Genomic DNA, 18,366 nt, shown 5'->3' on the forward strand with positions numbered 1-18,366 from the left:
ATATTTAATCTGAATATATAAAATGTTGAACTCGCAATCACCTTTATTCTGTTTAACAAAGACTAAAACTGTAAAGGCTGCAATCAATACAGATGCTCCTGTGACTACCACTTCGAATATTCGTATATTCGGCCTTGACTCATTCGGAGATTTTTCTGAAAGAATAATTATGTCAATTACACAATAAAATTAATTACGTTATTAAACATCGCAACATCACGATATATATTAACACGAGCACACAACACCCATAAATATTGAACGAGCCGATATAATATTTACAAAAATGTATTGTTTTTGCATGTTTTTGTATTATTTGCTATATTTGATGTATACATGTGGAATATTTATGATGATGTTACCGGACGGAAATTAAAATATAAATTATGTTGTGAGATACAAGTTCTTTAAGTTACTTAAACCATGTATAAAATGATAAACTTTGTAAAAAGCCAAATAGGTGCAGGTCTCTAATTTTTTTACCATCATGTAGGCTTTAATAATTATATTATATTTTCGCAAGAAGAATCTTTTCAAAATCGATTCGGATATTATTGTTTAATTTAACTCAAATTGGGAAATAGTGGTGTTGTTAATATGTGTAAGATATTTTATCGTTAGCAAATCAGTCGTTGGGGCATCGTCTCATGACAATTTTTGTTGAAATCAGGGCGACATTTTTTGTATGTTTCTTTAAGTGTACACATCATTTTTCTTTCTATACTAAGCTTATTTTAAAACATATATCATGCTATTTGTGCTTTTAGTGTTTTTTTTACAATTTGATAAGGTTATATAATACAAAAAGTTCTGCAATCGGGAACTTAGCATTTGGCCTTTAATAAAACGTGAATAATAGTTATCAAATATATTCTTATATTCAACTTTCAGTACAGCAAATGAATTGTTTGTGCCAATGCTTTCATGATTAAAAGACGGTTATTTACAAAGAACGCCAATATACGAAGAAATCACAAGAAGACCACTTATTCCTAACTGTGCCTTAGGACAGTAACAAATAATAAAATGAAGTTATGAAATGACAAATCGTGTAAGATACTATACAATTGATTGTGATGAAAGGGTGGTATATGAGTACGATATTTATATACAAAATCAACACTTTTTTAACATAATTCATGGCATTTATGTTACTATTCAATAGCCAGGTTTTTGTTTTACTTGAGTTTACATAACAAATTGTACATATACCGGTAAAAAAAGTAGTGTCCTTGTCTTCAACAACAGTTGTAACAGTTGTAAATACGGACGCGATTTCAGCGTGAGGACTATAACAAAGAACAAAGCTTCATGCAAATGAGAATATCAGCATGCACTTATCCATAAGGAATTACGTAATAACATTGATGGTCTAGTTTATTTAGAATTTGTTTTAATAACTGCCATCGTGTGTCACTGACTACTTTATTATCAACAACATGAACATTATGAACATTGCAGCTTTTTGAATCATATGCAGGTGTTAATGCGTTCATATCTATGTGGAGCACATAGGCATGAAGTGCCTTACATATTTTGGAAATAAAATAAATACTGTTACGACTCGCATAACGATCTTGAAACGAAATTAGATTTTATTTACACGTTTAAACATTACTATTAAAACTCACTTTCAACTTACTTTATACCTATACTTTAAAAAGACCAACGTCAACACAGACACAGACGTACCTTTTCAGTGTGTTGCAAATATCAGATTCATCTTGTCGTGCGAATCCGGCGGGGCATTCCTTTACACAAGTGTAATCTTCAAGAATAGCGAAACCCGTTGTACATAGATAGATATATAGATTTATTTTAGTGTAATGATACAACATGATAAATCATATCTACATACATAATGAAATATTAAAACAATAAAGATGTATGAGAAATGAAACCATGCCAATAACATTATACCAAGGATTCCACAAAAAAGAGAACTTAATCTCTTATTTCCATTGTGGTCATTGGATATTGATGGTAGTGACATAGAGAGGCATGAGATGAATATCAGAGATTTCAGTTATAAAAGACAATTATTTGCATAAAAAGGTTTATATATTAAAATGTGGATAAATAAAAAACTAACTATATAGATCGAAAAGAGTGATTACATATTAAGAAGATGAGTTTTAACTGACAACTTAAAATTAGCTATACTTGTAATATTACTTAAGGAGGAAGGTAGTTTGTTCCACAGAACACAAGCATTATATGCTTAAGATTTAGCACCAAAACCTTTGCCTTTTGGTAATATATAGCGCCCACTTTCACTTGACCTAATCGTGTATGAATGAAGAGTGTCAAAGGGAACAAAGTTTTCACTCATATATTCAGGAGCCAAACCATTTTTGATTTTGAAAACATGACAAATGGTAGCTCGCTCCACTCTCTTTTGAACTGGTAACCAGTTCAAAATCTTAAAATGTTCATTACCTATATGTGACATATGACCTAGATTGAGGACAAACCTTATTAATTTATTTTGTGTGACCTGAAGTTAATCTTTCCAAAATATGGTAATACCATGATACCAAAAACAACATGCGTAATCGAAATAACATTGGATTAGAGCCATGACCATAAGTTTCTTAGTGTGGAATGAGAGAAAATTACGTTTTCTATACAGAAACTTTACCCTTGTATTGGCCTTTTTAACAACAGAACTAGCCATGGAATCACAAAACAGATTTCTTTTAAAGTGTTTTGCTGACACTAACAATCAAGATGTTTAACTCCGAATCTACTTTATATGCTTATATTTCATTGATATGCTTCATTTCAAAAAAGTAAAAAATGATACTCACTCAAAGAAAGAACGTTGCCTTCAGGACATTTCTTCCTGAAGCAGCGTTTATTTTCATAAAAACACATTTCCTCTGATTGCGCTGCATAACCATTTCTTGCGTCACATCGACAATATCCGTCAGTGTTTGTTAGTTCCAAATATGAAGTTTTGTCACAGTCAACCTTGTGCTCAGACTTCACACACAAGTTTGTTTTTATAGTAGGACATTCACTAAAAACCGCCGATGTGCTATGGCGACCATTGTACATGTTTTGTCGTTAACATGGTCGGCAATACACAGATGCTTTGCCACTCTGTTGTAAAGATATGTGAGGTTCTTCTCCTATAAAAAATATCATACAAAGATAAAAAGATATAAATAACGTTGTTTTCTCTTAAAACAAAACTTCAACATTTTTAAATGTGCAAATAACAAGTCGGCATAAAAATTTAGCTTTAATCATGTTACTTCACAATACTCAACGGTATATTTTCTTCATATTATCATGGTCTACATTATATTAAGATTATGATAATATTACGCATACCTGCCAAACAAAATATTTTTGCTGCGCACGTTTCAATAAATAAGTCCGTGTTATGTAAATCTCTGGCACAATGATATCGTGTACCCGGGATGCAGTCTTTGTGTTTTTCCCGACAATACCACCGACATGACCCAAATACAGGACATGTGCCGTCCCATTGTTGTACTTTTTACAATACCATTCACAGTCAAGGCGCTCTTTTAGCTCGTATGTTGTCGAATGATGAACAACACCCTTTAAGATATGAATAACCAAATTTACTGATAAGTATTAATATCTGTATTACGATTCCTATACATGAACACAAATTAAAAAATTTTATACATGTACATACAGTTTTTTTTAACTACACAGTGTAATTATGCTCAATTACATAAACTCACCAAGATAAATGCATATCTTATTATGATAAAATATGTCCAGGTCGAAACGATTGCCCTTATTCTTTCCTGCACAGACGATTACATGGCCAGATAAAACTGTAAATTATGTAGATACAAAATTGATTATTACGTGTCGGGATAAGCAATGGTAGTGTTTTATTTTCTTAAGTTAATAGAGTAGTAGACACTTTCATTTATAGATCATTTTTCTTTATTGAGCAAGGAGCAAGAGAATGCGCATATCATTCAACTACGTCCAAAGTTAAACAAATACAAGAATTGAATACAATATAACAGCTTTTGCTTACTCGACTGCTCGAGGTGATCCTTCGTCGGACCCCTTTCTTTGTAATCAAATCGCTTTTGTTCACCGCTGCCAGCTATTCATCCGGGCAGTTTTGAATGGTAAACATTACTGATATTGTCACATACAACGACTAAAATTACATAAATAAAAATGTGTATGCGACCACATTCGTCATTGAAGAGCGGTGTAGATAGTAACACTTATCTCATGTTTAAAATTGGTAGGGATCACATAGAAGGACATCATGAGGTAGGAAACAAAAGTAAAACCATTAAAAAAGATAACCATTTCTTTTATACATAATGATAAAATATGACATTTCTGCAGTGAAATAACAGCAGTAAAAATAAACAAATTGTTATTTTCACCGGTGAAAATAACAAATTTTCGGCACTCCTTTTTTCTATTTTTAGATTATCATTAATAATTTTATATATTTTTTCTATGATCACGAGTGAATTAAAATCGACATTCCGCCGAATCCAACAAATTTTATTTTTATTTTATGCTTTTTCACCGTTTATTTACATTGTAAAAGAACTTAACTGGAGAATTTCGCTGGAATAATGACGTGATTTCGTCACACTAATGACGACATTTTGTGTTTTGAAATGTATTGAGGCACGCCACGGGAGAAAGGGAAACTTTTCAGCGAAAGGGAAACAGCTGTTAATTATTTTCTTGAAAAAGGGGCACAAAAGAAACAGAAAACGTGTTCATGTCAGTGTAAGATCGTTTGTTATTTTACTCGTGATCATAGAAAATAATATTTTCACTCGTGGCTGCTCCACTCTTTCAAATATATCTTCTATGATCACTCGTGAAAAAACAAACGATCTTACACTGATATGAACAAATATCTTCTTTTTTTTAAATAAAGAAGGCATTCAATCCTCAACAGGGTGTATAATTATATTTTACTACCATTAAGGATATTTAAAAATGTACACATGTATAAAATGTTAACTATTGATTCCCATGTATTGTACAAGTCTTAATAATTTTAATCATAAGTCAAATAACCCTTGCTTATATTTACCAGAAAGTGTATACTCCTTTATAAAGCCTTCTCTGTGAAACTGTTATTGAATATCCAATTTGACGTTAAGCTTCAATTAAAAGTTATTAAAAAAACTAAAAGTTACCTGTAATTTAACATTATCGGAAGTATATCAACCCAAGGTTGTGTCACATATATGAGCAGTGGTAAACAAGCGTCTTTGAACGCGTACTAGCACGACATATCGTCTCATTTAAACTTAACTGCAGTCCAGGTACTGCAGTTGTTGTATGATGCACTAGTTTTGTAATTATAACACAATGTAAACATTATTAATTGAAGTGAAGTGGATCTTAATGGAAAAGTGCACACTGTCAGTGAGTTTTACTTTAAAATCAGGCAAATATTTGCTGACATATTTTAAAAGAAAGATAACATAAAATGAAACCGTTATAACACTTGTGTAACATTGGAGGTGTAAAAACGAGAGTTGCCCGATTTCAAAATGAACAAAAGGAATCCGTTTTTTTTTTGTCAAGTACATGCACGATTTTCTCGAACCATTGGCGTTTTTGTCAATAATATTCAACATGCCTTAGAAAAAAAGTAGTGATCCGGTGAAGGGTATTGTTTGAGGCCTTTTGAGATGCCAATGTAGTTACAGAAGCATTCAAATTGAACTGAACAAGATGTACCATGCTATTTGTTAGGGAAGTATACGGAATATTCGAAATGACGCTACTTTTCAGCGCAGTACAACGCCTGGTGGTGCTACAAATTCAACTTCAAGTAGACGTCCATATAAGGTCACACCAGACGTCGTTTGCAAAATTCGTCGCTGGATCTCTAAAATCAATCCGCCGACCCAAAGAAAAATGGCATTGGCCACAGGAATGTCCAAGGAAACATAATACTATATCATCAGCAATGTTTTGAAAGCAAAACTACGGGGGAAGTGCAAGGTTACTCAGTTCAACATGGCACAGATTCAGAAGCGCAGGGCCAGGTCATGGAAGCTGTATCTAAAGCTTAAATGTGGCAAGTGGAGAATTTTGTAACATCTGACGAGGCGATGTTTTATCTTGGTAGAAAAGTATGGAAGAAGAAGAGTATGTTATGTAAGAATGGGAGAAAACGTTGGCGATAAACTGAAGTTTGTAAAACATGATGCGTTTGCCCGTGGCTTTATGGCGTGGGCTGCTGTATCGTCCAGAGGTAAATAAAGATCAGAATAGTTCCCAAAGGAACAAATGTAAACTTAGAATACGATATCAGGAAAGTTCTGAATACATTTCTTAGAAAGGATGTTCCGAGACTCTTTCCGGAGGGTAAACAGGTCGTGACGTTCCACCAGGACAGTGAATCTAGCCACACTTCCAAACACACAGTGAACTTTCTAAAAGATCAAACCTTTAAATTCATAACACCCAATGTCAAAGTCTCCAGATGCGGCCCTAACGGATTTTGGTATATGGGGTATACTAAAACTACGCTTATAAAACGACAAGTCAACTCACTTTCTGGTCTCAAAAGCGATCTGATGGACGAATCGCGCAAATTGGCACAAACTGACATCAACAAGAATTGAAATCGTGACCAACGCATTGCATTATTCATGTTTTTGCTTTGTTCATCATGAAATTGGGCAACTCTCGTTCGTGGAACTCAATGACAATTTGTTTTATATTGTACGATCAAGTGATGTAGTTTTCCTCAAACAAACAAAACAACTTTCTTATTTCTCAAAAACTATTCTGAAAATGATGAGCCAAGGAGCACTTCTTATGTTATCTGATACATAGTTTATAGTGGTTATCCAATTAAAATGCATACACATGTATCATCTTGTTAGCGAAGATCGACAACATTTCGGGTCCATGGAGGGCTTATAACGTATTGTCGACAATAAATGTTACTTCTATCCCAACTTAAAGAATATGGAGATTTGCGCGACAAGATATATGCAAAAGTATCCACAATCTCATCAGAAGACTCTGACAGACAGGCCTCATAGAAATGAAGAAGGTATTTCAATAATATTTGTGATTTTGTTATGCAGGATCTTTTTGTGTGTAATGAAAAATATGGAGAAGAATGACTTAACATCCGCTACGAGTTTGTTTTTTTTCTCAATTCTGTCAATTTACACTTTTCAGTCCTTTTGTGAAGCATATTTCGTCGAAACTTTCTAGTATGTTTGTATTGTATACTATTGCGTACATGCTGTATATGAATAACAAAAAAAAAATGTTTAAACCAATAATATGGTTAAAAAAATATTAACAATTGGTACTATGCATTATTGTCTTTGACTGAATATTATTAAAGTAATCAGTAACCAACCTGAATATTATTAGTAATCAAAAAACGACTTCAAAGAAAATATGGTGTTATCTTTTCAAAGAAATCGTTGTCCATGAGGAAAATTAGACCTGACAGATTATGGAAGATGTTGAAACTTATTCCGAACGTTGAATAATTGTTAAAAAACCTACAGTGAAACTCGTTGACTGTTTTGTATAGGATAATATTTCTCATATAATCACTATCATTGATCTTAAACACCGCGTCTTGCGTCAAGCAGGCACACATAGTGCAAGCGAAGCTAAGTTTCTGGTATTATTCGATCACAGGACGCATACATTTTGAAGTATAACCTGTTCTGCCGTTTTAAGATATTGTGCACAAATTATGTTTATTTCATATTAACAATTGTATATTTCTGTAAATATATATAAATTATATAATGCCCCGGATCATTCGATGATCGATTAGCAAAAAAGCAATGACTTAAGTGGTCGCATTCTGAATAAAAAGCATGAATATAAATTGTCATTTTTACGAACTTAAATCCCAAGTGGATTTGTAAATAAGTCCGTACTATGAAAAACTCAGGTGCCCTTAAGGTGCGAAATAATAATTATGAACGGATTATACTGAACATTCGCACGAAATATGTGATTACCGATGACATTTGGATTAGTTGTGGTTATTAAAACATTTATTTAAACCTCGCTTTCAACCGTTTTTTTTCAGGCGCCCGGGGCGATTGCAGGTTGGTTAGGGATGGCTGCGTTATGACTCTTAAAGAAAAACATATATAAAGTGATTGCTAACAATCAGTTTGTACTTTGTTTTAGCCTTTCCCGCATAGATACGTATAATACCGACTCGATCGATTCCCGAAAACATCCGTATAAATTCGATTCGCTCTTTTACCGCAAACTTAATACTTTTCCCGTCACTATCCAGAACCCGATAATAGCGACTTTCTATTTCTTAAGCAACTGATAGTAAATGATGCTGATAAATGTGGTGAAGAATTTCAAATCAAAAACGTTCGCCATGTTTCTGAAGTATCAATAAAATTTTGCATATCAATATGATATTATTTAAGATTCAATGAAATATACGTCTATCTTTGCATAATCGCAAGAATGGCTAGTTGCAGTTCAGAAAAATACACTTATCGGAACATTTAAAGCGCACTGGGGACTGTTTAATTTCGAAATTAAAGCGACAGTGGAGTGACTGTATGATGACATGTTGACAGCACTGATCTTTGTATTGATAATTCCAGTTTCCTTTGAACTTGTATGATTGAATGATAATGTGTGCCTCGTAAATAATCTTTTTTCCCCTGTCACGTGTTAAAGTTTTCTATAAGTATATGGGGGAAAACGGATTTCAATTTGAAGTTTTAGCTGGTTAAGCAATTTCTTAATGCTCTGTGTGTAGGTTTCATCTCAACACATAAGGTGAGATGAAGGTATGTATAAAACTGATTTTATCAGAGGATTTTTCTCATGTGTACCTATTTGGCGCATTGGACTCTTCTATATGCTACTGAAACCGTCTTATTATATTTCTTTCCCTAACCACTTGTTTTCCCAGGTTAAACTACAATAGTAAACTAATAAAACATAAAACAAATGTCATTATAAGCAATTTATTTGGAAGTACAAGTCAAATACTTAACACTAGAACACACACCGACAGACTAAATGTTTTAACTGACTTATTGGATAGGAGAACTGGATCAATCTTAAAATACACTTATAGACCAGGGATGGTTTTAACTGACTTTTTAGAATAATAAAACTGACTAAATACTAGAATACTAAACCAATAAAATGAAATATATCTAACATATATCAGACTTGTTCCATTGTTGCCTTAAGTGTTCGTGTAAGAAAAATTCTGGAACTTGTGTGTAAACGACGTCGCTGGATTTGGTTTACAAGAACTAATAAGCTCGATAGACGATTCGAAGTCTTCATATATCACAAAAGGAACCCTCTTTGATCTACAGTAATGCTTAAAATACTCTGCGTTTCCCTCTGCTGGGATTACTATTTTTTGTGTGCTGTGTAATGAACAATATTCTTTGTGTCTTTGAAGACCCTCAACTGTTCGATGTCCTGTTAAGCACCTTTTACAATAATGCATAGTGTGATGACCTGTTTCGGTTCGATCTGCTAACAATCTGTTAAAGTTTCTTATCCAAACATAATGCTTTGTTTTTCCATCTGAAATCAACAACAAATCAATCACCTTTTCACTTTCATTTTTACTGATAATTAGTAGGTAAGTATCATTTTCTTTAGAATCATAACCGAATATATTGATGCTCAAGTTGTTGTTTCTTTCAAATTTACTTATAACATTTTCATTCAATGCAACTGGAAACTCAATACCATCCCAATGAAGCAACTTTGCTTGTTCTTTTAAATGTTCGGTTATTCTTTCGAGATGTTTAAAAACTGAATTTAATGCTCTCGTGGCGCACCACTTGAAACATTCGTCATCTTCATTCTTCATGTTAATAATTGCCTTTTTAGCAGCCAACTTACCCGGCAATGGAATGTATGATTTACCTTTTAATGGCGTATACGTTACGGTGTTAATTTCCAGTCTAATGACTTTAGTCTCGAATTGCTTCCCTTCATTTGAAACATGGAAATGGATTCCAAAATCGTGTCTGATGCTTTATTGTACAATTCGTCTACATCAGTTCCCTCCAATTCTAATTCAGTTTTTGATATTAACGGCACATCGTCTTTAATTACTTCTCCACTTTTTATATCTACTCGCTCCATTTCACACACGAGCACTAGATTCATTTTTATTTGACGATGTTTGCTCATAAACTTTAAAACTCAAGGCCTAACAATATCTAAAAATGTCGGAGCATCAGTTCTTTCAACCCCATCAATAACATATTGTCTTGCAAAACGTCTAAGTGCAGTTTTACTTTCTCTAATTACTATAGCACTTTCACTAATTTCATTATCACGTTCACTACTTCGCGGCTTCTTATGGTAATATTTATTATAGATAGATCTGACTTCTGCTTTAAACGCCTCAGCCTGTTTACTTATCGCTCTCTTTACAGGCTCTGGTGTATGCCTAATAATCCAATCATAGCTATTCTTTACAGCTGTCTTTACAGGTCTAACAGCCCAATTAAATAACCTATTTATCATAGTAGGTTCAGCCCTTGCATCATCCCTCGCATCTTCCAATATATCATCAGCTCTTGCATCATCCCTCGCATCTTCCAATACATCATCATCCTCATCGTTACGTGCGCTCAGCCTCGCTATCAGCTCAGCTTTTGTGAGCTTCAAATATCCGCGCATACCTTGATCTTTTGCGGCTTTTTTCAACTCTTTAACAGTTTTGGTATTCATTTTATTTATATTAAAAATTACTTAAGTCATTTTCATTTTTTATAAGCATATAGTTTTGCTTATAAAAACGTTACCTCATACCTCATTCCATTTACTACTTGTCCGTTGTTTTTCTTTTTTATATTACAACCAAGCGCTTTTATTGCTTGGTATTTTGAATTAAAGGTTGTTTCCTCTCCAGTTTCAACATTCGTTAATTTAACAATTACTTTTGGTGAAAACTGTCTAGGTCTACCTCGCGGTCTTTTTTCATCGGCATTAGGTTCTGGAATAACAATATCCTTTCGATTCCAATCTAATCCGTTTTCGTTTGCAATCAACATTAACTCCATTATACTCTGATTATTCGTAGTAGTAATGTTGATATCCTTTAACATGTTAATTAGCACTTTCTTCGTGTATCTCATTTTTTATATAAAAATAAAAAAATACTTTAAGTCGTTTTCATTTTTTAAGGGATGTTTACAATATTTTCTGACTTATTCTTCCACTTTCTTGTCTCTGCCCAATCTTGCCGTTCCAAATAGTCTTTTTTTCTCTTTTATAGCCAATCCAAATATTCATCTTTTTTCTTGTCTAGCCATACTTAATATTCATCTTTTCTTTTTCTATATGTTTCTTCGTTCTTTTTCTTTTCTAGCCATTCCAAATAGTCATTTTTTTCTTTTCTAGCCAATCTAAATATTCATCTTTCTCTATCATGGGTCTGCCCCCGGCTATCCATTCCAAATATTCATTTTTTTCTAGTATTAATTTTTCCTTCCATTTCCCATTCCCTTCATTTTCAATCATCATCAAACCATATGGAGGACCTTATATACCGTGCCCCGGACCGTTGACGCGACACCACGCAAACTTATTACAATTCGATTCATTCTTTTTAATGGAAAATAAATTACTTAAGTCGATTGATTTTTTTTATTTTATCACTATATACATTTTAGATCCGTCAGAGGTAAAATTTATCATTTGGGCTGAAATAACAACTGCGTACGCTTCTGTTCCCTCTGGCACATTCTGGTGGAATGTCGCTTGGATTTGCATCTCTAACGATGCATATTTTAACCGCTCACTTTGTTTGCTGACATCAAACACCATAATTGGAAACAGGTCTTTAAAATCCGCCGGTGTAATGTTACTTGTTATCAGCGGATCCATTCCATAAAACTTTTCGCTAAATCTGGCCGCCTCAAATTAAGCTCGTGAGAACTTTTGGTTTGAAGTAGATAAGTTGTAATCAGCCCTAGGGTATCGCTTATTGTTAACAGTCACATATATGTTATTTAGATTGCATTGATCGAATATCGATGTGTTTCTTGTTTGATTATTTTTGCGATCAGTTTGGAATCCTACCAAAATGTATCGCTGTTTTTCGGTTAGTGTTCTAACACTTAGTCTCCAGTTGAACGACGTAGATTGCGGAATTGCAATACTTTCACAATGTCTAGAACTGAAAGCGACGGGTACTGTTACCTTTGCCTGAATGGATTTGTACAGCGTAAATTTTTCCATATCTGCAGGTAGAATCTGAGGCATAAACCATGATATTTTATCAAGGCTTACTTTACCCTCATCTTCGTCATTGTGTCTAAAGATGGCATCGTTGTCAGTTTTTCTTTTTATAGTCATCGCAAAAGCGGAAAATGTGTTTCAGCGGAACAACACACGAGAATGTTCCCTTTGGGTTAGGCGTATTAATAAGGTATGCCTGCCTGATAGCAAAGCCTGTGTTGTATGCAATAACAGCTATTGCCGCATTATCTTTAGTCCAAAGCTGATTGAGTCCTTGCGCTTTTGAAAACCCTTCCGGATACTTGAGCATTCCAATCATGGTCGTAGCCTGTCCAGGATGATTCAACGATTCTACCTGTTGATCGGATAGCTTATACGTAATATTGTAAAACAAATGCAAAAGCCCATTGTTTGTTAACGTTACTGCATCATGTTCTGCGTATGAAGTCCCATTAACTTAAGTTAGTCTACCTTCAATGAGTAGGTACGATTCTGCAGGATGAGCAAAGACATCACACAACCCGATATCGATAGTTATGGTACCCGATGAATTTAAATTCGTACCATTTACAGGTTCATACGCCTTAAACTCATATTTTTCAATGAATTCCTCAATAGGTGCAGCTTCCGTAAAATTAATAATTCGCTCGACAGTGTTGCTATTTAAATTATAAAAGAAAAACAATTCTTTAGCCAGACGAAGACCGGACCCTGTTTTCAATTCTTTTACAAGATCTTGAATTGATATTGCGTTTGCCCTTGCAGTAACTTTCTTCACCCCAACGCCGGAACCCGCGATCAAGTTGTTAATGTTTGTTGCTTTATTAGAACCCATATTTATGAGAGACGCTAACGCGTCCCTCGATTCTTGCGTTATTTCGCGATTTTTTGATGTATTATATCCATCAATCAAAGCTTTAGCTTTGGCTATAGCTACATCTTTTCAAACATCAATTGCTTTTAAACCAACTTCTTTTACAACCGATTTTCCGGCTTCGATAGCCGTTTTACCTATTTCTGTTTTTCATGCGCTACTCACTTATGATGCCACCGTTTTTGCGACATTTGCAGCAGTTTTCGCAGCCATTGATCCTACCATTCGCTTAAAGAAATTTGAGACGGTATCAAACATCCCAGAACCGCCGATAACGTGTTTCTTTTTATACCTTCGTTTAACAATCATTTTTTTTATACGTAACATTAATTTTTTATAATATTCATTGTCTATTTCCGATTGTCTCACCAGTGTATCTGCTATGTCTATGATTTAATTTTTTACTATAGTATTACCTGCATTATAACTATTAACTCGTAATGTAAGCATTTCAACGAGTCTGTTTGGATCAGAAGGCATTAACGCTATTCCTTCTCCTTTCTTCTTAAATAATGAAGTTGTTTTTAGTGCCTTTTTAGGTTTTTTTAATATGCTTCATAAATTGGTTTAATAATTTTTCTGTACTTCTCTCCAGAACTTGATTTAACCTTACCCGTGCCAGGATTCACAATAGCATTGGTGTTTAGTAAAATTGTTTTGTAGGAGTCAATGTATTGTAAAGTATATTTATCGGAATCAGGATATTTAGATGTTATAAGCTCCCAAAGTCGTAGGGTTCCATTATATTTTGTTTCTCCAACAATAATATCATCTCCAGATAGTTTAACCTCTGAATCTCCAATATAGAAAGCGCCACCTTTATCATACAGTCCAAATGTTTTATCGGTGAATTGTTTGCCTGCCATCGATCTCAAGTATTCAGTTGCTATTGAACCTAGTTCTATTAATGTTTCTTTCGGTATTTTATCCTCTTCTGCTTGTATGCTTGGGTATTGAGGGAAAGTAATGGCATTAGATGTTGTAGCTGCTAATGCTGCTGGCAGTGCTTGTATCGCACTTGAGGTTGCTTCTTTTAACTCTCTTTGCGAATCGGTGATAGGTTTGTAAAGTTTTGTTAGTACTCTGTGTTGATCAATGTCTCCTAGCTTTTCAGATAAAGAGTCTTGACGATTTTTTTTTCTTAACATAAGATACTCATGCACCATGGAGTCCCTTTATCCGGATCTGTTATCTTTTAAAACGACATTTTAAATAGAAATAATAATGTTTTTAGAAGTGATTTTAGACGTAATTTTTAACTTGATTTGAGACGTGAATTTTGACGTGATTTTTAACGTAATTTTTGACGTGATTTGAGACGTGATTTTAGAAGTTAAACGATGATTGAGAGGTGTTCGGCTTTTTTTAACTAAACATGTTTTGAAACGATAAAATTGCATCTTCACGTCCTTTTGCAATAAGAGACTGTTTTGTTTCCTCGTCTATACCTACTCGTATTTTAGATCTTATTTCCTCTTTCATATGATTGATTTTATCTTATTCACTTAGAATCAGTGAGTATTCTTCATCCGAAATTTGATCGTCTGCTAACGCCTTTGATATAAGATCACTTATTGTATTTAACTTTGCATCTGAAAGTATTTGAATTTTTTCGTGTTTTTCAGCTTTCATTGATAGCTTTTTATTAGTTTTACCTACAACGATAGACAATAGTCCTAAACCTAAGGCAGCACCTTCCATTGCTATTGCAACTGGCGCTGCAATGATTGCACTCAATACTCCTATCCCCGTAGCACCTTACACCATTGAAGAAACAACAAGAGCGTTGTTTATTCCTGCTACAATTCTTATTGCTCTGTGATATTTTTTAGACAAGTTTGCACATTTGTCTCTTTCTGCGGCAATTTCTATCTTAATTTCGTTTATCTTTTGAAGTCTGTATGACTAAGCACTTCCTTCAACTCTTATCAGTTCGGGAGCCGACGGAACGACAACTGGTGGTAGAGATGGATATAGTTTAGCGTCAATAGCATACGTATCGTATGCGTTACATTTAGAATCTTTGTACTCCATTTTTATATTTAAAAAAATATTTTTTAAACGACTGATATGTAACAAAACATAAAGATTCACCTTCATCAATATCTACTGCAGCGTATGTGTTGTTTTCAACTGTAACAATTATGTCCTTAACAGATTCAGCAATAGTTCCATCTTGTAAACTACATCTCTTTTTTTAAACTTTGTCTGAGCGATACCAAACAAACACCTTGAAAAAGCCGTACACCTTTTCCTAATGCAATAGTTAGTGCTCCATTCGGTTGAATAGTGAGCGATTGTTGCGCAAAAATGTTCCTCTTACCATACAGTAGTTTTGCAGAATGTGCAAGATACTCGTGTGGCAACCATTTAACTGACGCTGGTGGTGATCGTTTAGACTTGTGGATAAACTTGTGAATTGGCATACTATATCTTTGCATTTTTATATATGTAAATATTTTTATAGAAGCATCCCTAATATTGGAATACTGCTAAATGGTGAATTCGGTCCTAGTAGTAATCCTGTTCCCGTTCTCATGTACATTCCTTTTCCAGATTTAAGATACAGCCCCTCTCCTAACGAACTACCTTTCTTCCACGGAGCTAAATACAATCCTTTACCTGCTTGTGTTACTTTACAACCTCTTCCGTTTTTCTTTAAATACATAACACCCGATCCACTAATTTTGTTAACAACTTTACTACCGGCTGCGGCTCCTACGCCGCTTAGTAAGCCGGTTGCAAGTCCTGGTAAATTGCTTGACATCAGACATTTACCCGCGGTTGCCAATATCGGAAAAATAGCTCCAATAAATCCCCCTTCAACTTTTGCGTTGTGTTCTATTTGTGTTTTTTACATTTCAATCGTCACTCCTTTTCCACTTTGGTACGCTTTTGTTATTTTGTTGATCTGTGCTTGAGTGTGGGCTAACATATCTTCTCCGGATATATCCTTATGTGATAAATGGATAGCCACTGCCTCTCCTTCTTGAATAGCTGTTTTATTTTTTTCTCTCTGACCTTCGCGTATACTTACTTTAACATTCTCGTAACGACTCATTTTATATAGGACTTAATTTATTTTTACTTTTCTCTTATATGAAATCTTATCGAAAGATCTTCACCACGCAAATTCACAAGTTTGGCGTTTTGATCAGTGAGTTTTGTCTTAATTGACGAAAATGTCAATAAATTAACTGTTTGATAAACCAAATTAACTGGTGTTTCCATAATCTTATACCCAGGTCCGACTGATGGAAAAAACTATATATACCGTTGTCAGTCGAATTGTTAACATATGATGAGTTAATTATATCACAAGTTACACTCAAGCTACTACTACTTAATATATTTACAATATTTTTTGACTCGTGATATTCTGATGCGTATACTTCTGCATTAATACCGTTCTGATAGAGTTTGCAGGTGTCAGGTCTTTTTTATACTCTGCGCTATATTTAGTACGGTTTTAAGTGTGCTGTCTTTTGACTATAGCGATATAGCGTACTCGTCCGAGACAGAGTTGTAATGCCCATTTTCCCTCGTTATTCGTTGGACGTAATCGTTAATATCATCAATTTTGTATGAACCTTCGGAAAAAATTATATCAAACCATTTTTCTCCGTCAGGACAATAGCGAAAATTATTATTTAAAGAGTCTAAATTTGGAAATGAATAGTAGGTCTCCAAATTAACTAAGGCCATTTCGTATTTTGTCTACATCTTGTTGAATTGTTGGTTTTAATGAAGTACAAATTCGAGAGCTATTTCCTTTCAAAATAATGTGAAAAGAATTCTTTAGACTTCTATTAATCCTAATTTGTTTTAATTCTGATAACATGTCCTCAAGCACTCTTGTTTCCATTTTTATTTAGAAAAAAGTTGTTTTCAATTAGTGAGGTATGTAAAAGTAGTCAAATCCTGATCTATACTTACCATTATTTTTTTACTAGTAAGATCTATAACAGCAAATCCATGAGGATGGTCCCAGGCTACTTTACAAAAAATTCTAAATTCTTCTTTTGACATATCAGTTGAAACATGATCGTTGTGGATGTGATTAATAGTTTTCATGTCCTGTGGGAACAAACACATACAGTTTGCATTTTCACGTATTGTTTATCTGGGAAGTTTAAAGTAGTTTTGTGCGAGATAAAAGCAATCTACATTGCTGTGGCGTCCTCTTATGTAATAAGTTTCACATTTGTTTTGTTTTTCCAACTGAAGGTCGTAAAAAATCATTAAATTCTTTTTAGAGCTACTCAAGTCTCTAGGATCAGGTAGATCATCAAACGTATCAAAAAAATACATTTAATATCAGCTGGCCTAACTAAACATTTAGCAATTTCTTCAACTAAAAGAGCTGGTGAAACGTCATTCTCTATTATATAGTCTTGTTTGGCAAACAATTTCAGAATCTCTTCTTTAGGCAGTTTTTTTTCAAACGCTTTCTTAATAATTCTGTACCTCGGCTGAAATAGCGACTTGCCAAAAACTTGCAAGTTGTTGTAGTCTAACCATCCTGGTCGTAGTAAAAGGTTTAACAATAGTATAGTTTTTCCGCATCCGATTTTACCAATAATAAGACCTCGTATTGATCGCGGTACAAGTCTACTGTTGCATCTTTTTGAAATATCATCATTCCACGAAAGATCTGTATCTTCCATTTTAAATATAAATTAATTTTTCATTTAAAAATGTATTGCGTAAAGTTCAAAAGCAAAACTGAAACAGTTGATGTGCAAAATGTTGCAAGTTAAAACAATCATCCAATGTTTCGCGGAAAGTGCGTCGTTTGTGGTTGTGTTAAAACACAGTTTGTAAAAATGTATACTAAAACTGGAGGAGACTTGGTTTCGTCGTTCAATTCGGTAACTAGTAAAGTAAAGCTTCCGTGGGCTGAAATGCATATTCCAGGAATGAACTTTGCAGGACCTGGAACTAATTTAAACGAACGATTAACTTCAACTGGTGCTTTTAAAGACTGGAGTTAACCAATTGATCGAGTTGATAATGCTGCTTACCATCATGATTTAGCTAATCAACACTTTCCAGATACAGCAAGTAGAAACGCAGCTGATAAAATTATGTTTGAACAAATGGATGCTATTAAAGACCCAACAATCCGTGAAAGAATTGAACGTAGTATAATAAAGCCAATAATATCTACCAAGGCAAAGTTTGGGTTAGGTTATAAACGGAAAAAAGTCGTGGCTAAAGAACTAAAATGGACTGATCATCTCGCAGACGAACTGCAT

General features: G+C 34.0%; 1 long non-coding RNA gene across 1 annotated transcript; it reads right to left on the reverse strand.

Annotated features, from left to right (window-relative positions):
• Positions 1-1,692: 1,692 nt before the first annotated feature.
• On the reverse strand, positions 1,693-5,186 carry LOC127859007 (uncharacterized). The gene is made up of 6 exons (XR_008039232.1): positions 5,069-5,186; positions 4,031-4,102; positions 3,723-3,818; positions 3,340-3,573; positions 2,811-3,134; positions 1,693-1,768 (listed from the first exon to the last, which is right to left on the reverse strand). It is a non-coding gene; the product is annotated as an uncharacterized LOC127859007 (long non-coding RNA).
• Between the last annotated feature and the right edge of the window lie 13,180 nt (positions 5,187-18,366).

The sequence above is a fragment of the Dreissena polymorpha genome, chromosome 14 (assembly GCF_020536995.1).
Source record: "Dreissena polymorpha isolate Duluth1 chromosome 14, UMN_Dpol_1.0, whole genome shotgun sequence".
NCBI classification, from domain to species: Eukaryota; Metazoa; Mollusca; class Bivalvia; order Myida; family Dreissenidae; genus Dreissena; species Dreissena polymorpha.